The following is a 22,390-nucleotide window of genomic DNA, read 5'->3' as shown; positions in this document are numbered from 1 at the left end:
TAGCTTCCAGCAACTTGTGGTGGGTGCTGCTTTACCATACTTAGTGATCAGATCTGCATGGGTTTTAAACATGGTAAAACTTCAGACAGATTTTATACACTCTGAATGGTATATATTTTACAGTGGAAGGTTAATAAAGGATCTATAAGGCCTCCATGGTGTTCATGTTTCCAAGGTTATCTAGTAAGGTGCAACCACTTAATATTTTATCGGACTGAGAAACAACCCACACAGGAGAAGCGATTTGTGCAAATAATTGCATTTTAAATTCAGCAGGCTTTCCAGCTCCATTGATCTGTTTTTCCAGCTCAGCATAATTTCCACTGGATCACTGAATCTAGTGAGTTGTTAACAAATTAAAATGCTCTACAAGGAAATATTAAGTATTGCCTAGATTTACATATTACTATTTTTTTCCCCCCTAGAGGGCAGGAGATTACAAAGGGATCAGTTTTGAGAATTCTGTATCCATCTTTTCAGGGCTTTTCCTATGTTGCTTTGTGTTAGGGAAAAAAAAGCAACTCGATTTACATGCCAAATTTCTTGACCTTTAAGAGTTTGATTCTTGATTTGACATGTTGGGTTAGCGTACAAATCTTTGTTGTATACTGAAGCCTCATGTCACACAGTTGAATTCTTAAGATTTTTTTTAGGAATAGAAAATCAAGATGAGTATATTTTCTGACTGTGTTAGGCTGCTTTCAAAATAAAACTCAACTTGTACTCCTGGAAGGTGATAGGGTACAAATCTAGTCTTATTCCATGCATTTGTATTTATGAAAAATAGAAACTGGAATTTCAGGAGTCAATTCTATAGACATGGTGTAATCAACCATTTGAATTTTATTTGCCTGCACTTTACAAGTGAACTAGTTACTGAATCACGTTTGGACTCCTAATGCAAGTAATATCTAAACTATATTTTAATTTAATGAAGTTACTAGGAACTACTAATGCGAAGTACTTATCTGCAGAGTTTTAAAATAATAGCTTTCGAAATTTTGCTCCCACAGAAAAAGGCATCTTACATTTATACAGTACCATCAGATAGAAAAGCATCCCATGGCATAGATTCATAGAGAGATACAGCACCAAAACAGGCCCTTCCGCCCACCGGGTCCGTGCCGACCATCAACCACCTATTTATACTAATCCTATATTAATCCCATTTTTCCCTCTCACATCCCCACCTTCCCTCAATTCTCCTGCCACCTACCTACACTAGGGGCAATTTTTTGCAATGGCCTATTTACCTATCAACCCTCAAGTCTTTGGCATGTGGGAGGAAACTGGAGCACTAGGAGGAAACCCACGCGGTCACAGGGAGAACTTGCAAACTCCGCACAGGCAGCACCCAGAAGCGAACCCGGATCGCTGGAGCTATGAGGCGGCGGTGCTAGCCACTGCGCCGCCCCCTTTTTTTTTGCTGACCAACAACCATCCATTTATACTAATCCTACATTAATCCCATATTCCCTAACACATCCCCACCATTCTCCTACCACCTACCTACACTAGGGGCAATTTACAACGGCCAATTTACCTACCAACCTGCAAGTCTTTGGCTGTGGGAGGAAACCGGAGCACCCGGCGGAAACCCACACGGTCACAGGGAGAACTTGCAAACTCCGCACAGGCAGTACCCAGAAGCGAACCCGGGTCACTGGAGCTGTGAGGCTGCGGTGCTAACCACTGCGCCACTGTGCAGGAAGGAAAAAAATGGATATCAAGTCAAAGAGGAGAGTAGTACTGACTAAAGTTTCATCAAAGAGGTGGGTTTTAAGGAGGATCTTACAAAAAGCAATGTTGATAGGCAGAGGGGCTTAGAGTGGGAATTCGAGTGGGCAGCGAGGCAATTGAAGACATAACCACCAGCAATGGCGTGAAGGAAGCAAAGGATGTATAAGAGGCTGACAGCATGCTTACTACGCTGCTTTCTGTGTTTCAACTGCACGTAAAAATGGGTGATACTTTTGTGCGATCAAATGTTTGCCATTCAAATGCACTCTTTGCTATCAAGACTACTTTAAACAAAAGTGCGCCATACATAACATTTCAAAACACATTAACTTATACAAAACACATACAGCAGCATAATTGTACACAACAGCAATCTGTAACCTCGTGGCCCAGCATATCCCGCACTCTAACATTACCATCGAGCCAGAGGATCAACCCTGGTTCAAAGAAAAGTGCAGGAGGGCATGCCAGGAGCAGCTCCAAGCATACCTAAAAATGAGGTGCCAACCTGGTGAAGCTACAACCCAGGACTACTTATGTCTCAAACAGTATAAGCAGCATGCAATAGACAGAACTAAGGGACCCCACAACCAACGGATCAGACCTAAGCTCTGCAGTCCAGTCATGAATGGTGGTAGACAATTAAACAGGTGGCTCCACAAATATCCCCATCCTCAATGATGGGGGAGCCCAGCACATCAGTGCAAAAGATAAAGCTGAAGCATTTGCAACAATCTTCAGCCAGAACTGCCGAGTGGATGATCCATCTCGGCTTCCTCCTGTAGTCCCCAGCATCACAAATTCCTGACTTCAGCTAATTCAATTCACTCGGCGTGATATTAAGAAATGACTGAAGGCACTGGATACTGCAAAGTCTATGGGTCCTGACAACATTCCGGCAATGGTACTGAAGACCAGTGCTCCAGAACTTGCCACACCTCTAGCCAAGCTGTTCCAGTACAGCTACAACACTGGCATCTACCCGGCAATGCAGAAAATTGTCCAAGTATATCCTGTACACAACGCAGGACAAATCCAACCCGGCCAATTACCACCCTATCAATCTACTCTCAATCATCAACAAAGTGATGGAAGGTGTCATTGACAGTGCTATCAAGCGGCACTTGCTTAAGAATAACCTACTCAGTGACATTCAGTTTGGGTTCCACCACAGCCACTCAGCTCCTGACCTCATTACAGCCTTGGTTCAAACATGGACAAAAGAGCTGAACTCAAAAGGTGAGGTGAGAGTGACTGCCCTTGACATCAAGACAACATTTGACCGAGAACGGCATCAAGGAACCCTAGCAAAACTGCAGGTTGGAGTCAAACCTAGCGCAAAGGAAGATGGTTGTGGTTGTTGGAGGTCAATCACCTCAGCTCCAGAACAACATTACAAGAGGTCCTCAGGGTAGTGTCCTAGGTCCAACCATCTTTAGCTGCTTCATCAATGGCCTTCCTTCAAATCATAAGGTCAGAAGTGGGGATGCTCGCTGATTGCACAACATTCAGCACCATTCGCGACTCCTCAGATACTGAAGAAGTCCGTGTAGAAATGCAACACAATCTGGACAATATCCAGGCTTGGGCTAAGTGGCAAGTAACATTTGTACCACACCAGGTGCCGCCAGGCAATGACCATCTCAAACGAGAGAGAATCTAATCATCTCCCCATGACATTCAATGGCATTACATTCGCTGAATCCCCCACTATCAACATCCTCGGGGTTACCATTGACCAGAAACTGAACTGGACCAGCCACATAAATACAGTGGCTACAAGAGCAGGTCAGAGGCTAGGAATCCTGAGGCGAATAACTCATTTCCTGACTCCCCAAAGCCTGTCCACCAACTACAAGGCACAAGTCAGGAGTGTGATGTAATATTTGCCACTTGCCTGGATGTGTGCAGCTCCAACAACGGTCCAGAAGCTCGGTACGATAGAGGATAAAGCAGCTCACTTGACTGTCACCCCATCCACCACCGACGCACAATGGCAGCCGTGGGTACCATCTTTAAGATGCACTGCAGCAACGCACCAAAGCTTCTTCGACAGCACCTTCCAAATCCATGACCTCTACCACCTAGAAGGACAAGGCCACCAGTTGCAATGGGAACACCGCCACCTGCAAGGTCCCCTCCAAGCCACACATCATCCTGACTTGGAAGTATATCGCCAATCCTTCACGGTCTCTGGATCAAAATCCTGGAACTCCCTTCCTATCAGCACTGTGGGTGTACTTACCCCACATGGACTGCAGTGGTTCAACACCTTCTCAAGGGCAATTAGGGATGGGCAATAAATGCTGTCCTAGCCAGCGATGTCCACATCCCATGAATGAATTTTTTTTAAACTTGCTGACATTATAGACAATACAGCAATAACAGATCTTGCTTTAAGTCAGTACTTTAAGATTTCCCTTCAATTCCTGTTACCTTATTTTTTAAAAGGTGAGAAACTATGATTAGCCAGATTTTTCCGTGTAGAGCATCAAGTTTGTTGAGTTAAAGAACATGAAATAAATTAGGAAGTAGCAATTAGATGATGCCAAACATGTGCTTTAAAAATCTGACAGTCCACATGGACTGCAGTGCTTCAAGGGAGTGGTTACCAGCAGCGGCGGCAGAGGATGAAAAAAAGAGCGCGAGTGTGCCAGGCAATAGCATGGCCCTGATCAAAAACATGAGCAGCGATGGGGAATAAGAGAGAAAGCGAGTGAACAGTGCGGACCTGATTGGTGTATTTCCAAAAAGCGAGATCGGACATCAGAGGACAGTAGGAAGGTGATTGGTTGGTGAGTATTAGGTTCTCTTGAAAACTAGGGCAGTGGTTTAGGACCGGGAAACTATAAAATTCAGTATTAAATTCATCGCTTAACTAGTTAAACTAATTAATAAAATTGCAATCAGGGTATGTACAACAGTAAGGGAATTAGTATTAAGAGTATTAGCACAGAGCAGATCCAGAGGCATTAATTAAAACTAATAGTTTATACAAGTCATTAACCAGATTCTAAAAGAGGGAATAGAAATTTTGTCTTAGATTATGCATGGGTGGCTGAGACCTGTCGCTTGCAATTCCTGCGCCATGAAGGAAATTCAGGACACTTCATGTATCTTTGGGCACCAGATGTGTATGAAGTATCTCCAGCTGAGTCACTGTGGAACATCAGGGAGGATGAGCATTTCCTGGATCATACATCTTCTTCTTTGGCCTCCTTGTCTCGGCAGACAATGGGTAAGCGCCTGCAGGTGGTCAGTGGTTTGTGGAGCAGTGCCTGGAGTGGCTATAAAAGCCAATACTAGAGTGACAGACTCTTCCACAGGTGCTGCAGATAAAATTGGTTGTCAGGGCTGTTTCACAGTTGGCTCTCCCCTTGCGCTTCTGTCTTTTTTCCTGCCAACTGCTAAGTCTCTTCGACTCGCCACACTTTAGCCCGCCTTTATGGCTGCCCGCCAGCTCTGGCGATCGCTGGCAACTGACTCCCATGACTTGTGATCAATGCCACAGGACTTCATGTCACGTTTACAGACGTCTTTAAAGCAGAGACATGGACGGCCGATGGGTCTGATACCAATGGCGAGCTCGCTGTACAATGTGTCCTTGGGGATCCTGCCTTCTTCCATGCGGCTCACATGGCCAAGTCATCTCAAGCGCCACTGACTCAGTAAGGTGTATAAGCTGGGGATGTTGGCCGCCTCGAGGACTTCTGTGTTGGAGATACGGTCCTGCCACGGTCCAATGTATGATCAATGCATCAAAACGAGCAGAATTTAGTAACAGCAGCATTTTGCAGAGGGCATCAGCAAATTAACCAGAAGTGACCCTTTGCCTTAAAAAAAAATTAAAATTTCCATCTATAATCACTGGTCAAAACCCAAGCCTGAATTTATTTTGGATGATACAAGAAGCCAGAACTGAAAAAGTAAATTTCTAATGCAATTATTTTAATAGGCCAGAATTTGGTGGGAAAATAATAGTGAGTTTAACGAGCATGCTGTTTTTAGTGTGGAAGTATTTAACTTTCTTCTATCTCTTTTTCTCTCGAACCTTTCTTTTCCGACACCAAATTTGACACTTTTCTTTCTCTACCCTTAAATCTAATTGGTTTGAGATCAATGGGGTCAGCATTCTTTCCCAGATGCCTTGCTGGTGTTAACCGTGTGTCAACTGCTTAATTATATGCAGGTGGAGGGTGTTAACTGGGGTCTTACTTGAGCACTTATAAGGAGACACTTACCGAGACTGTTGGAGGTTTGAGTGAGGATCTACATGTTTGTAATCCGCTTACTTTGTACAATAAATATTAAATTGAGTAAAGATAGGCTCCAGCATTATTCTTCCACAACCAGCTTTCTGGAGTTTAATAGCTGGCCTCACTGTTTTAAGCTCACACTTTGAGCAATGTGCAGCACGTTTTTTTTATGCTGAACGGCAAGGGAAAAATCTAAAATGGGTCAAGCCGCAAAATGCACTCCAATAAGTTCTGGGCTAATATTTTATGACTTGTTTATATTCAATTATACAGAATACACTGAAAATTCGGCACCTGTAACCTTCCACTGTCTCTTAGGCTTCTTGCCATCTCTGACACTGCAGATATGCCTGATATATACAACTCTGTATTAACATGTCAGCTGATGTAAGCACACCATATAAGCAACTTCTGGGTCCATATCAGTCCTAATGCTGAGGTTCAACTACAGACAAGTGTTATTTAACTGGAGCCTGTAACTGATTTCACCAAATTAACCTCACCTTAATTCCACTCCCAGTTAGTTAGGTTCCCCAAGTTAAGAAATGAACAGATATACAAAGAAGAGAAATGGAGGCAAAAGAAAAAGGTAAAAGAGAACCCACAACGCTACCACAGAGTTAGAGACTTCAGATTTAGCAACATTTATAACACTGGTTGTCAGCTCACACAATCCAACTTAAAATACAAAAGCAGTTTATAATGAACAGTTTTAAATTTGTACCAGCAACTTGTTTTGGGTTTTGCTAGATTCTCTCTACTTTGTAATATAGTCTGTTGCAGCTTAAATATATAGCAACATGTAAATAGTAAGTGGGTCCTATTAGGGACAAAGGTGGTGATATATGCTTAGAGGCACAGAGCAAGCCTAGAATACTTAGAGTATTTTGTATCGATGTTTACTAAGAAGATGCTGACAAAATATCAGCAGAAGCAGAGATGGTAGAGGTAATGGATGGGGTGAAAATTGATAGGCAAGTCCTCATCAGGGAATTGTTCTTTGCTGACGATGCCGCTTTATCATTCCACACGGAAGAGTGTCCGCAGAGACTCGTCGACAGGCTTGCGCTGACTGCAACTAGTATGGCCTAACCATCAGTTTCAAGAAAACAATCATGGGAAAGGATGTCAGAAATGCTCCATCCATCAATATCGGTGACCACACTCTGGAAGTGGTTCAAGAGTTCACCTACCTGGGCTCAGCCATTACCAGCAATCTGTCTCTCGATGCAGAAATCAACAAGCGCATGGGAAAGGCGTCTGCTGCTATGTCCAGACTGGTCAAGAGGGTGTGGGAAAATGGCACACTGACACAGAACACAAAGGTCTGAGTGTTTCAAGCCTGTGCCCTCAATACCTTGCTCTACGGCAGCGAGGCCTGGACAACGTATGTTAGCCAAGAGTGACGTCTCAACGCATTCCATCTTCGCTGTCTCCGGAGAATCCTTGGCATCAGGACCAGATCTCGAACGCAGAAGTCCTCGAGGCAGCCAACATCCCCAGCATGTATGCCCTCCTGAGCCAGTGGCGCTTGAGATGGCTTGGCCATGTGAGCTGCATGAAATATGGCAGGATCCCCAAGGACGTATTGTATAGCAAGCTTGTCACTGGTATCAGACCCACCGGCCGTCCATGTCTCCGCTTTAAAGAAGTCTGCAAACGTGACATGAAGTCTTGCGACACTGAGCACAAGTTGTGGGAGCCAGTTACCAGTGATCGCCAGAGCTGGCGGACAGCTACAAAGGCGGGGCTGAAGCGAGGTGAGTCGAAGAGACTTAGCTGTTGGCAAGAAAAGAGACAGCAGTGTAAGGAGGCATCCAACTGTTTAACAGCCCCGACAACCAACTTTACCTGCAGCGCCTGTGGAACAGTCTGTCACTCTAGAATTGGCCTTTTTAGCCACTCCAGGCGCTGCTCCACAAACCACTGACCACCTCTAGGCGCTTACTCATGGTCTCCCAAGACAAGGAGGCCAAAAGGAACTAGAAAGGCTGGCTACGCTTAAAGTGGATAAGTCGCTTGGCCCGGAAGACTTGCATCCCAGGTTGCTAAAGGAAGTCGGGGTGCAGATAGTGCAAGGGCATGATATAATCTTCCAATCTTCCCTAGATGCCAGAGGATTAGAGAGTGGTAAATGCGACATCCTTGTTCAAGCAAGGGTGGAAGGACATTCCTCGTAACAACAGGCCAGTCAATTTAACATCAGTGGCAGATAAGGTTTTAGAAACAATCGGGGGGGGAAAAAAAACAGGTACTTGGAAAGATTTAAGTTAATTAAAGAGAGCCAGCACAGATTTGTAAAAGGCAGATAGTGCTTGACTAATTGACTACAAGGTTGGGTTGGAGAAGCTGGTGTTATGACTGACCGCTCAAGTCAAAGCCCTCAATCAAAATATATGATTCTGATTGCGGTGGCAGCAATGCACTGTCAAAGCAGTCCTGCTACTCCACAGATCGCCCAACGTATGACTTTAAACTTTCCAAATTAAAGAAAGACCCAGTCAAATTGTACCATCTATTAACCCCCGAATGAGACGAACTAAACCAGGTGTCTTTAGATCAACATATTATCTGTTTAATTAGAAAAACTAAATTCTTAAAATACCAAGATATAAACAACATTAAAAATAGAAAAAGTAGTGTCCTTGCAGATTGCGCTCCTGCCGAAGTGGAATCTTCCAATGTGGAATAGTCCCAGGTCACTTGAAGTCCTCACAGATGGGGAAAAAAGTTTCTTCAACAGTAGGGCAGGCAGTAGTCTAGTTCCAGCTGAAGTGAAGCTCCTCTTCCAGCGATGAATTCAGCAATTACAGTTCAGTAGTTACAGTAATTGGTTATTTTAAGAAATTAATCAGAATTCTGAGAGTATAACAAATAGGGTTTAAATAAACTGAGGGAGAGCTCTCTTTTCCTTCAGTATATGCTGGCAGAACAGCTGTCTGTGTGTTAGAACAGTCTGTTTCAACTAAAAAACCAATTCAAAAGTTAATTGAAGCATCGTATATCTCGAACCTCAGTCGCTGAGTGACTGTATCCAAGGGCAACCAGAATGTACATTTGAAGCTGGCTGGTTCTTCCACTCTGTATAGTGGTATCCAATGGCAACCAGAATGCATCTTTAGTAATTTCTGAGGCTTGCTGGTTCTTAAAGCACTACTGATCCATTTACAGCCTTAAAGGCACACCGCATACTTCCTGGGAAAAAAAAAACTACAGGATCTTAACACTGGGATTATTTTCCTTGGAACAAAAGAGGTATACAAGATTATGACACGTTTAGATAAGATAGATAAAGAAAAGCTGTTCCCATTAACTGATGGTACAAGGATGGGTCACAGATTTAAGGTTATGGGCAAGAGATGCATAGAGTCATTTACAACACAGGAGGATGACATTCGGACCATCAAGTCCAAGTCGGCTCTCCATGGAGCTATCCAGTCAGTGTCACTCCCCCGCTCAATCCCCGTAACCTGCCAGTTTATTTCCCTCAAGTGGCCATCCAATTTCCTTTTGAAATCATTGATTGTCTCTGCTTCCACCACCCTTGTGGAACCCGAGTTCCAGTAAATTTTCACCTGCTGGGTCAAAACAATTCCTCCTCATATTCCCCTGCATCTCTTACCTTCAATCTGTGTCCTCTAGTACTTGCACCATTAGTTAACGGGAACAGTTTTTCCTTGTCTAAGCTCGTCATAATCTTGTACACCTCTATCAAATCTCCCCTCAATCTCCTTTGCTCCAAGAACAGCAAATCCAGTTTTTCCAACTTAACCTTATAACTAAAATCTTCCACCCCTGGAACCATTCTGGTAAATCTCCTTTGCAATCTCAAAGACCCTCACATCCTTGCTGAAGTGTGGTGACCAGAACTGGATGCAATACTCTCATTATGGGGACAGAACCAGAGCTTTATAAAAAGGTTCAGTGTAACTTTCCTGCTTTTGTACTCAATGCCTCTAGTTATGAATCCCATATGCTTTTCCAGCTACTCTCTCAATATATCTTGCCACCTTCAAAGATCGATGCACATGCACCCCCCAGGTCCCTCTGTTCCTCCACACTTTTTAGAATGGTGCCATTAGGTCTCTTCCCTATTGCTTCTGCCAAAATGCATCACCTCACACTTGTCAGCATCTGCCACCTGTCTACCCATGCTGCTAGCTTATCTATGTCCTGTTGCAGGCAGTTGATATCATCCTCACTGTTTCCCAAACCGCCAAGATTGGTGTCATCGACAAATTTTGAAATCCTGCTCTGTATTCAAAGATCCAAGTCATTTATATATAGCAAAAAAAACCAAGATGTGGTCCTAGCACTGACCCTTGGGGAACACCACGGTCTACCATCCTCCAGTCTGAAATACAGCCATTTACCACAACTCTCTGTTTTCTGTCCTTAAGCCAATTTTTTACCCAATTGAACACTGACCCTGCCTTTCATGTGGTACTTTATCAAATGCAGGGGGGGGATGTGAGGAAGAACGTCTTTATGCAGTGAGTGGCAAGTGGAACTTGCTACCGACAGGATGGTGGAAGTGGAGACAATGATTTCAAAAGGAAACTGGATGGGCACGTGAGGAAAATAAACTTGCTGGGCTAAAGGCCTGCTCGGGTCTGCAAAAGTAAAACCCGACCCGAGCCCGACAGAACCACATCTGACCCGAGCCTGACCCGGCCAGAGTCCTTCCATCTTTTCCAGCGCCCGACCAATGGTTAACTTACCTTCCGTTTTTCACTTTGTTGCTGATCTACACAAATGTAAAAAAAATAACTGTTGCAAAACTACCTTTCTGGTCCAAAAATTAAATTAACAATGGAACCACTTATCTGTGATAGAGCATGTCCAACCTGGCCTGAGCCCGAATGCCGGACCTGGAAGTGCAACCCGACACATGTCGTCGGGTCCCGTCGGGTTCGGGTCGGGTAGCAGGCCTTTATGCTGGGCTACAGAGACACAGCGGGGGAAAGGGACTGACTGCTTTGCTCTACAGAGAGTCAGCAGGGACTCGATGCACCGAATAACCTCCTTCTGTGCCGTAATGACTATGTCTCAAATATATTTCAATATTTTTTCAACAGAAAAATAGTAAGAGTTACTAGACAGCAGTAGCCTTATTCCCTTCAGGGCTGTTCTTTGTATGCGTGTTTGTAGCAAATATAAATAGTGCCAAGCATGCAAAAACAGAATTTTAAATACTGCACCATTCAAAAAAAATGCTTGCCTTGAAAACAGTATTTGGTAATAACTTGAATGTTTGGATGGCATTCTGCACACCCATTTTTAAATTTGGAACATTTCCAAAACTGCAAATTAAACAAAATCTCTTACTATATACTTAGTTTGTAAAATTTGTTAATACTTTTAAATAGATATAGACAGATAGACACAAACAAGAGGCAGGAAGGTGGAGGGATGGGGCAAACATGTTACTTACCAGGTTTAATGAAATACAAGGAAGCTCAAAATTGTAAGCCAGTTTTTCTCCCTAAACAAATCAAGCAAACTGGTGAGAAACGTCAATCAGCATTCAATCTCTCCATTGGGTGGTACAACCTCCAACAGGCCTTCCCCAACCATTAGTAACAGAAGTCTGGGGGGATGGGGGGCTGGTGATTGGGGGGGCAGATAAAACCGTAGCTAATTTCAAGAATATCTTCAGCAATCCCTCCAATTATCCAACAGAATCAAGCAAATTTCAGGAGGTGGCTACCCATGATGCATCACTAAACACACAAACACACATCACTTCCCCCATATTCCCCATGAACATTTGACAGTACTAGACTAGAAATGGCCAATGCCACCAAATCAAAGGGCAGACTTCAAATTCCCTTTTGTCCTTCAAGAGCAGTGGAGAAAATAATTTATTACATATTCCCTACTTCCCTCGACAAGCTATTCCACATGCTATTATTCCAAAATACTTTCCCCATGTTAAACCGCCTGTGGAACCTACTCATTCTAAAGTATATAGCAACACATTTCAAAAAAGGTCCTCGATATAATGAGCACAGCTCCCAGCATTTAAAACTGAACCAATCTTCAGAATGCTTGGGTGCAGTGTGTTCAAGCAACATAACAATGTTCAGCTACATTAGTAATAATTAAAAAGTTTACTGTAGTGTTTATATCAACTGTGGCAGAACTCGAGAATCAGTTGAAAATATTGTTCAAATTTAAGTAAAATCTATATATAAAATCAAAATTCATCAGAATGGCTTGAAATTTATTTAAATAATCACTTAATCGCTGGATGACTGATATAAAAGCAAAATACTGCAGATGCTGGAAGTTCCTTGCTAAATGACTGATTATCCTTATTGAAAACAAACAATAGTGGATTATGTTTGCAAATGTAGAGGGCTAAATTCCTCTTTCAAACCAATGAAGATTCAACCAAAACAAAAAAATTGTATTTTCAAAAAACCCACTCTCCAAACTGTGCAGTTTTTGCTAAAAATGGATTCATCCCCTTAAGTGTTGTAAAGTGGACAATTAAAAATCTACCTGTAAACATAATCTCCCAAAGAAATCCATCTATTATCTGTTAAGTTTAAATGAGGTGCAACAAGATGCATTTTCATTTGTCTAAGCCCCCTTAAAATGATGGGGGAGGAAGAAAAATTGAAGCACATCCAGATATAGTTTTAGAAAGCCATGATGGACAAGTCTCAGAAGCAGAAACCAGGTGCTCCACTCCTCGGAATAGAGCAAACAAGCAAAATTTCAAGATGGTTGCTAATGCCTCAACACTCACCCAAGACTGAGAAATGCTATATGAAACTAGGTGTCAGTAAGCATCAAGCATTCCACATGAAAAAGTCAAAACTAAAAATGTGTTTGGGGTCTACTCAAGAATTTTGTAACAGATCTCAACAATCTTAATTTAACAGGATAATAAATTTATAGCACAAGAACAGTGCACAGGATTTTGCACTAAGTGATATCCTAAAACATTTTTATTTTCACCAAGGGTTGGTTAAAAAAAATCCATTTTGAATAATGGTAATTTAAAAACATTTCAATGTTGTTGAAAATGGAATGGGTAGGACAAAGAGCACAGGAAGAATGAAGTTGAACAAGCAATTGACAGAGAAAAGTCCATCCCAAGACTGCATCCCTGCCAAGTTTCTATCTAAGGATGTTCAGGCCTGGAGCAGCAGTCTCATCAACTTAAAAAAAATAAAATTAACATTCTTTCAATGCACAGTTATGGAAGGAGCAGACAAGAAAACATAAATAATTGATCTGTATCAGACCAAAATGTGAGTATTTTCAGTTAAGACTTGAAAAGTTAAACTGAAAAACGTATACGTACAGGATACATGACTAGGAATAAGCTTGCCTTTCTAAGAACCACTAAGTCCATAAGACATATTCAATCAACTGTGGCTCAACAATACAATCTCTAAATCACATAATAATGAGTAACTGTAATCTTAGTCTCCCAATTAGTAGAAGACTTGCATTTATATTGTCTCTTCCGTGACCCCAGGATGTTCCAAAATGCTTTAGTCAATGAAGTACTTTTGACGTGTACTCACTATTGCAATGTTGGAAACAAAGAGTATTTTCTAACAGCTAGGTCCCACAGGCAGCCATCCAAAAACAGCCGGATAATCTTATAGTCATGTTGATTGAGGAATAAATATTTGCCAGGACACCAGGAGAACTCCCCTGCTCTTCTTCAAAATAGTGCCTTGGGATCTTTTACACCCACCCCAGGGGGAAAGACGGGACCTCAATTTAATGTCTCATCTGAAAGATCACACCTCCAGTAGTGCAGCGCTCCCTCAGTACTGCTCTAGAGTGTCTGGCTAGACTTTGTGCTCAAGTCTCTGGAGTGGTACTTGAACTCTCAAACTTCTGACTCAGAGGTGAGATTGCTACCAACTATGCCATGGCTGACAAATATAATGAAGTTGATGGGTAAAAATGTAATGAGCGTCTGGCCAACAATGTGAACACTGGAAATCAAATGCAGCACATCTACACTTTGTACACTGGCTTCAGAAAGAAAGGCAAACAGAGAGAAGATAGAAACTTGGAAGGGATGCAGCCTCAGGATGGACTTTTTTTTTTATTATTTGTGCGTGGGATGTGAGCATCGCTGGCAAGGCCAGCATTTTTTGCCCATCCCAAACTGCCCTTGAACGGAGTCAGAGGGCAGTTAAGAGTCAATCACATTGCTGTGGGTCTGGAGTCACATGTAGGCCAGACCAGGCTAAGGGCTACAGATTTCCTTCCCTAAAGGACATTAGGACTTCAGTATTATCATTAAGTAGCTGGTATTAGCAGAGAGCAGGCCAATGTTCAGAGTCACTATACAGCTTAAAATAGAAATAACTTGTGAAGCAAATCTTATCTTCAAGATAAATAAAACTAAAAAATGCATTACATGACAGTTCTTCATTCAAAGAACAATATTTCAAAGAAGAAGGTAACTGCTGGAGATCAGCAGAAAGCAATGTTTAGAAACAACTGCTAAAATATGCACTTTGCATCAGCAACATGCGCACTATTTTTCTATACTGGTTTGTCGAACTCCAGAGAGACTGCATGCAGTTCAGGTAAAACTGCAACTTGGGTGCCTTTAAGGCAGTCAAGTGGGAAGCTATGGATGAGCCTGATGAACTTTGAGTTTGCAATTTAGTGACCAACCACACTTTCAGCAAAATCCAGTGGATCCAGTAACTAATGGCACTCAACAGTCCCAATTAAAACTGAAGTGCACTGACCACAATGTCTCAGGTAATGCACTACTCAGTGTCTCACTGAGCTACGCACCCCAGACGGATACAAAGTTGAAATTACGGATTTTGCTGTAATCGGATTTGAGCCAGCGTGTACTACAATTGGCTGCTGTACTCCAGGACTACAGAAGGAAACAAAATTTCTCTATTTCTTGTTATACAGTGAATTCGGCTGGTAAGTGTATGGGAGATGAACAGGTGTGGGCTCACCTGTGATGTTCTCTTCCTTCCTCCTTCCCAGACAAACTAACAGATGATATTCATTGTTTAAGGCCAAGACTACTTTGAGATGCTAGGACACCATCTAATGGCCACCAAAACATATCCAAGCATAACTTAGCAGAGCAGCAGAGAAGAGAATACCTGAAAGTAAATTCGAAACAGTAGAACAGCATGTTTCTTGAAGCTGCAGGAATAAATACACTATTACCCTGATGCTACCACCTCATAACTAAATGGAGGGCTGATAGCTTTTGTAGATTTCATGGTTATTTAGTTTAAGCAACACTGGTACATAAACACTGATTAAAAATACTTGACTTATATAGCACATCACATTCTCGGATGCTGCAAAACACTTCACAGCCAAGATTATTCTGAAGTGCGGCCATTGTTCTAGGTCACATATCAGCCAATTTGTATACAAAGTTCTACAAACAGTAATGAGACTCCATGCTGTTTACCCAGTGGTTAGAATATGAAACTTATCACAGAGTAATTGAGGCAAATAGCAGAGGCACATTTAAAGGAAAGGTAGATAAGTAAATGCTGATAGGGTTGGATGATTTACAGTGAGAGAAGGCTCATGTGGAGCATAAACACTGGCATAAACCAGTTATGTGGAATGGTCTGTTTCTGTGCTATTAATTCCATGCAAAATGACCAGTTAATCAGTTTTGGCGGTGTTATGAAAGTGACTGTTTTGTTAAAATAAGATCATAACCCAGCTTGTTTTTTCACAATTTCCTAAAAGACTGAGAAGTTGTGTGTCAATTTGTCTTGTTTCCTGTATTTCAAGAAGGCCTGCTAAATTACTCTTCAAAGCAGCCTCAAAAGAGCTAATTCTGAAAGATTCTAAAAATCCTGCTTGCGTGCACTCGGAGGTTGAACTGTGCACCAGTTGGTGCAGTGTGTCTCATCTGCTACCTTTTTTTAGGGGTAAGCAAGTGATCTGCCAGAGTGTGGTTTTTTTTGTCTGTAATAGAGTTTGATCTAAAAATCCTTTTACTTTTTTTGGTTAATCGGAATATATATATGTGTGTGTGTAGGAACTAAGGTAAAAGGGACTTTTTAAAATTTACTGTTGGATATTTATAAATTTGATCTCTGTGATATTGGTTTACTTCATTATTAGTTAATACTTGTTCTATAATAAACTGTTAATTTTGTTGTTCAGTAAAGAAACCTGGTTAGTGTGTTCTATTTTGGGGGGAAAATAGTATATTTGACTGTTGCCACAAGTGGGGAAAACTTTAAAGAATATGTTGTAACCTGTGGAGAATTAATAGTGCATTCCTACCGCCTCGGTTGTAACAATGGTGCTGGCTGAAGAAATGCCTGCTTTTTCTCCCCCTTACAAAAAGTGGCATGGAATCTATGTCCACCTGAACAAGCAGACCTCAGTTTAACATCATCTCAAAGTTGCCACCTTTGACGATTCAATATTATACTGAAGCAGTAGCTTAATGTGCTCAAGTTATTAAACTATAGAATGCTTTGCTACAGGACAGAGATAACATGTACTTAACCAGCTCAATTAACATAAAGAGCATTCCAAAGGTGGCTGATCAAAGGCATGGTCAAAGATGGACGAGAAAGAAAAGCAATTCCAGAGACTAGGATCTAGGCAACTTAATGACTTTGCTACTAATGGTGGGGCAAAGAGAGGAAGATGCACATAAGAACAATCAGAGGAATGAGTGTTCGGCAGGGGGTGCGGGTAAATGGGGCTGGAGGCAACTGTACAGATAGAAAGCATTAAAAATACTTTTTAAATTTACTGGTGGTCAGCAAAGCTAGTGGTAATGGGTAAACAAGTCTTAGTTTAGAGAAGGATGGCATGTAGCATTTTTGTGGTCAAGTTGTTGGAGTTTATCGAGTGTGGAAGGTGGTCAGTTGGCAAGGATGGTGTTGGACTACTCAAGTCTGGAGGTGACAAAGGCACATAAGAAGAATAAGTCACAACAGTTTTCAGAAATGAAGTGGCTGAAAAAGGGACGAAGGTGGAAGTAATGGAATGAATGTATGGTCTGAAATTAAGCTTATGGTCAGAAGGGTTGGTTTTTTCCCCAAACTGTCTGGCTGAACCCAGGTAGTGGTTGGGGAGAGGAATCGAGACAAGGAAGCACAACTCACATCAGGAACTGAAGATGCTCATTTTGGTCTCCCCACTGTTGATCTGGAAGAAGCTGGGTATGGTAGTGCAGTGGTTATCGTACTGAATAGCAACCCAAGGGTCATGAGTTCAAATCTCACCATGGCAAATTTTTCATATCTAGTAACTCATGGTTTAGATTGTTAAAAAAGTTCAGCAGTGTCCTTCGGGCAAGGGTACCTTCCACCCCTATCTGATCTGGCCTACACGTGACTCCAGGCCCACATGCTGTGGTGGGTTCTTGATGTGCTCAGCGACCACTGGATGGGCAATAAACGCTGCCTTGACAATACTACCCACAACTCAAGAACGGAGAGAAGAAATTTTGACTCACTCAAGGTTGGATATTGACAAATAATCTGACAAAACATGTTAATTGTGCATCAATTGTTTAATTATATGCATGTGGAGGGTGTTAAATGGGGTCTTACTTGAGCACTTATAAGACAACACTTATGGAGACTGCTGAAAGGTTTGAGTGAGGAGCTACATGTTTGTAATCCTTTTTACTCTGTACAATAAATGTGAAACTGAGTAAACCTAGGCTCTTGCATTTTCCTTCCATAACAAGCTTTCTGGAGTTTATCATGGTAGCACAGGATGGTTGCCTAAAGCTGAAGGTTGGAAACTGGGATCTCTTTTTTTTTAAACACAAAACTAAAATCTCACTGGCTATTGTGGAAAATATGGCAGAAAGCAAGTGTGAATTGTCAGTGTATGATTACCCTCCGACATTCTGAGTCTGAACCATATGACCAGTGGAAAAATGAAGTGGATATGTGGACACGGGTTACATCTCTACCAAAGAGCAAACAAGATATGGCCTTGGTGTTTTCACTTTTGGTAGGAAGTGACATCAGAAGTAAAGTGTTTTGTGAACTGGATTTGCATCAGTTGGATACAGCTGAAGATTTGGATCTTCTGTTAGAATTCTTGGATGAAATTTACAAGAAAGATGACTTATCGAATGCATATGAGGCATGGTCAGACTTCGATAGATTTTGGAAAACAAATGATTATTCAATATATATATAGATCGTGGAATTTAACAGACTGTACAGAAGATTGAAGAAATTCAATTTGGAGATCCCTTGTTCAGTGCTAGGATTTAAATTGCTAGATTGTGCTAAGGTGTCACATATGGACAGGCTCCTGCTCTAACTGGGGTTCGGTTCTTGGACAAAGACTCCCTGTTGGATCAAATGTCTGCTGCCTCAAAGAAATTCCTGGGGAAACAGTCATTTCCTGCAGCCCCAGTAAAACAAACAGGGCATTCTGCGGTGACACAAAGAATGGAGAATTCAATGTTTACCGGATTTTGAAATGGTCCAGATACTGGAAGCAGGCATAAGGGGTGGAAGGGTTAAAGACAGGAGGAATGAAGATGAAAGCACCTTTAGCAGGTCTGACTATTACAATGGAAGATAGTATTGGAACAGCGATCATAGGTGAATGAATCCCAGGAATGCTCAACGAGCAGTTAATAGGTGCTTCAGATGTGACTCAAAATATCATTATGCAATGAACTGCCCTAAGCGGAGAAGCAGAGTCCTCGGAATAACGCACGACGCAGAGAATTCTGAGGCAGATGAGGAAAATACTGATGAATCTGAACAAATTGTACTAGTCACAAGGAGTTTTAGTACTGTGATGAATGTGTTAGTTGCGGATTCGTTCAACTATGCTGTATTGGATAGTGCTTGTACGTCAACAATATGTGGAACTGACTGGTTACAGTGTTACCTGGATTCACTTAGTGAGGACCAATGCAAGGTTAAGGAGTATAATAGTTTTAGGTTTGGTGATGACAACACATTGAAGTCACCGAAGAGAGTAATTCCATGTAAAATTGCAGGAGTAAGCCAGTGAAATATCTTTACTGTTGTGAAAAAGGCACAAATGAAACTTGATATGGAGCATGATACAGCAATTGTTTTTGGAAACTCAGTGAAATTGCAGTTTACCCAGTCAGGGCATTATTGTATACCCTTAACAAAACCTGATGTTTCTAGTCAGAGTGTTAGAACAGTATTAATAGCATCAGATGTTAAGAATCAGAGAGATAAAAACAAATTGTCTTAAAGGTACAGAGACAATTTGCTCACCCTTCTTGTCAGAGATCAAAAACCCTGCTAAAGGATGCAGGTGTAATTGATGAAGAGTATGAGGATTCTAGAGATTAATGAAAAGTGTGAAAACTGTAAAAAAAAACAAAGGACATCATCACGTCCTATTGTCAGTCTTCCACTGGCACGTGACATTAACAAGGCAGTTGCCATTGATTTAAAGGTGTGGGACAAAGACAAGGATATTTTCATTAGACATTTTATAGACCTAGCAACCAGATTTAGTCTTTCTACAATAACAAACAGCAAGAACAAAAGGGTGATTATAGACCAAATTACAGAGAAATGGATAGGGACTGAACTTGGGGCACCAGCTGAGTTTCTGAATGATAATGGAGGGGAAATTGCCAATGACAAGTTCAGAGACATGTGTGAAAATATGAACATTATGGTTATGATTACTGCAGCTGAAACTCCTTTCAGCAAAGGGCTCTGTAAGAGAATCACATAGTGATTGATGAAATGCTGCATAAATCTTAGCTGACCAGCCAAACTGCAAGTTGACAACTGCCCTGGCATGGGTGGTTCATGCAAAGAATTTGCTTCAGATGTTTGGAGGATATAGTTCCTATCAACTGGTCTATGGGTGGAATCCCAAATTGCATTCTGCACTGTACAACAGTCCTCCTGCTATAGAAGGTACTACAATTTGTTCAACTTTTTCTGCACATTTGAATGCTTTACATGCAGGCAGATGGGCTGTCATCAAGGCTGAAGTCTCTGAGGCATTGTATAAGGCTATCTGAGGCAGAATTTAATTCAGGAGATTTGGTGTATTATAAAAGAGAGGATCATAGGGAATGGAAGGGCCCTGGTAAGGTAATTGGTCGTGATGGTAAGACAGTAGTTATCAAGCATGGAAAGCAAACTGTTAAGCTTCATTCCTCACAACTGATCAGGGTTGATTATAAAATCTCAGAACCTGAGCAGTTGGTAGAGGGAAATGGTGCACCTTGTACATCAAATACTCAAGTATTTTGTGACGAACATCCTGAGGAACAAAATGAGCTAGATCAAGGATTGCATAGTAATGTGAGGGATCACGACACTCAAGAAAGAGCTATTGCATCCACAGGACAATTGCCCCAAGTAGGTACTCGGGTGATATATATTCCTAAGGGGTCTAATAGATGGAAGGATCAATTGTGAGACGTGCAGGAAAATCTACAGGCAAGTTTAAATATTGGTTGAATGTTCAAGATGATGGCCAAGAAGCAAGCTCTATAGACTGGCAGAATGGGGTGAAAGAATGGAGGGAAAGAAAGCACAGTGCACGTTCTAATAGTAGGTCTGGAAGTGACTTGCATAAGGAAGCGATCACGTACTGGAGAAAAAGCCTCCAATAATGTGCGAGGGAGGTCTTCCAGCAGCAGTCCCAAAAGACAAAGTGCTAATCAAGGCCACTGTCTGAGCAGACTCCACAATGAAATGAAGGCTAGATAGCAGTCTCCGAATAGAACAAGACGCAGAAGTCCTCATGACCGTGAAGTTTTAGTGGCTGCCAATAAATTTGACGATAAACTATTAAGAGAAGTAAAACATAAGGAATTGGAGAGTTTGATGTTTATTGAGGTATCAGATAGGGGACAGCCTCCTCACATAGATGGATTCGTACTGAAAAAGTCCTTCCCGATAGAACTTCTAAGGCTAAAGCGAGACTAGCTGTGACGGGTTTTGAAGAGTGAATGGGTGATACCGATGTTAGAGTGAACACTCCCACAGCTGGAAGAATAATCTTGAAAATCCACATTCATGGAAGAGTAGAAGCACTGACATAAAAGCCGCATTACTGCAAGGTGATACTTTTCAGAGAGAAGCGTTCCTGAAACCACCCATAGAAGCAGCAGATGCAGAAGGAAAACTATGGAAACTAAGCAAACGTGTCTATGGCCTTACGGTCTACAGCTTCCTGAGTGTGATATTTCTCAGAGATCTGTTTTGTTGAAAATTGGTTGTGTTCAACTAAAAGCAGATTCTGTTATTGGTATTAAAGGGAAACTTTCAGGCATCTTCATGATACACGTTGATGATTTCTAATGGGGTGGTACTGCGGATTTTAAGATATAGGGTATTAATAAGATTAGGGCAGAATTTAAGATTGGGAGTCAGGCTTGTGGGGCCTTTAAATATATTGGTTTAGATATTAAGCAGACCAAGTTTGGAATAACTTTAAAGCAACAATCCTATTCAGAGAGTATAACTCCCATCCCGGTTAATCGTGTTAGGTCATCACAAAGATGATGGCATATCTAAAGCAGAGACTGAGCAATTGCGAAACCTGGTGGGTCAATTAAACTGGTTGTGCTCTCAAACTAGGCCTGATGCTAGATTTGATGTGCTGGAGTTAAGCACAATGATGAAACAGCCGAACGCTGAGTATGTTTTAAGGGCAAATAAAACATTAAAAAAAGCTAAATCTGGAGAAATGTGTACTGGAGTTCTCATCCTTAAGTGGCCCAAAGAACATGAAGCTAATAACTTTTAGTGAGGCTTCACATGCTAATCATACTGATGGTATTCGAGTGCAGCTGATTTCATAATATTTCTGATGGGTGAAAATGGGAAATGTAGTCCTTTAACTTGGGAGGCTAAGAAAATAAAACAGGTCGTGAAAAGCAAAACACTGTCTTATGGAGGCAGTGCATATGGGGTTCTAATATTTTGGTTGAAATTCTGAACAAGGGACACACTGAAGACAGGTTACCCATTGAATGTTATGTGAATAATCGTTCTTTGTGGGACAATGTACACTCTACAAACATTGTGAGTGACAGAAGACTACGTATTGATCTTGCTGGATTGAAACAAATGCTGGAAGAAAAAGGAAATCTCCAAATTTAAATGGGTAGATGCAAGTCATCAGCTATCCGATTGTTTCACAAAAAGAAATGAGAGTACAAAGAAATTGTTAGGGGTGGTAGAGGAGAGACGTCTCACAATGTAATACTTTTGCACCCAATATGGAATTTTTGATTTATTTTGAAATGTTTGAGCATTTTAATTTGTACATATGGAATTTATTTTGAAATGTTGTTTGAGCTTGGTAATCCACATTGTATTATAAAATAGAGAGAATCTGTTAATAGTAATCAATTGTTTGATTATGGGAACATAGGAACAGGAGTAGGCCATTCAGCCCAT

At 41.6% G+C, this 22,390-nt stretch overlaps 1 protein-coding gene across 4 annotated transcripts in view; it reads right to left on the bottom strand.

Annotated features, from left to right (window-relative positions):
• tgfbr1b (transforming growth factor, beta receptor 1 b) overlaps positions 1-22,390 on the bottom strand; it is an 84,790-nt gene that overhangs the window by 50,526 nt on the left and 11,874 nt on the right. Inside the window, exon 2 of one of the 4 annotated variants that reach the window (XM_068032218.1) lies at positions 11,431-11,481. The exons of 2 other annotated variants lie outside the window; for them this stretch is intronic. The gene's annotated coding sequence lies outside the window, so the exon portion shown is untranslated. Of the gene's footprint in view, positions 1-7,353; positions 7,375-11,430; positions 11,482-22,390 lie in introns of those variants that run through there. One more of the 4 variants, XM_068032217.1, reaches the window with a different exon arrangement.

This window comes from Heterodontus francisci, chromosome 5 (genome assembly GCF_036365525.1).
Source record: "Heterodontus francisci isolate sHetFra1 chromosome 5, sHetFra1.hap1, whole genome shotgun sequence".
NCBI lineage: Eukaryota > Metazoa > Chordata > Chondrichthyes > Heterodontiformes > Heterodontidae > Heterodontus > Heterodontus francisci.
This window is presented reverse-complemented; position numbering and strand designations above follow the sequence as displayed.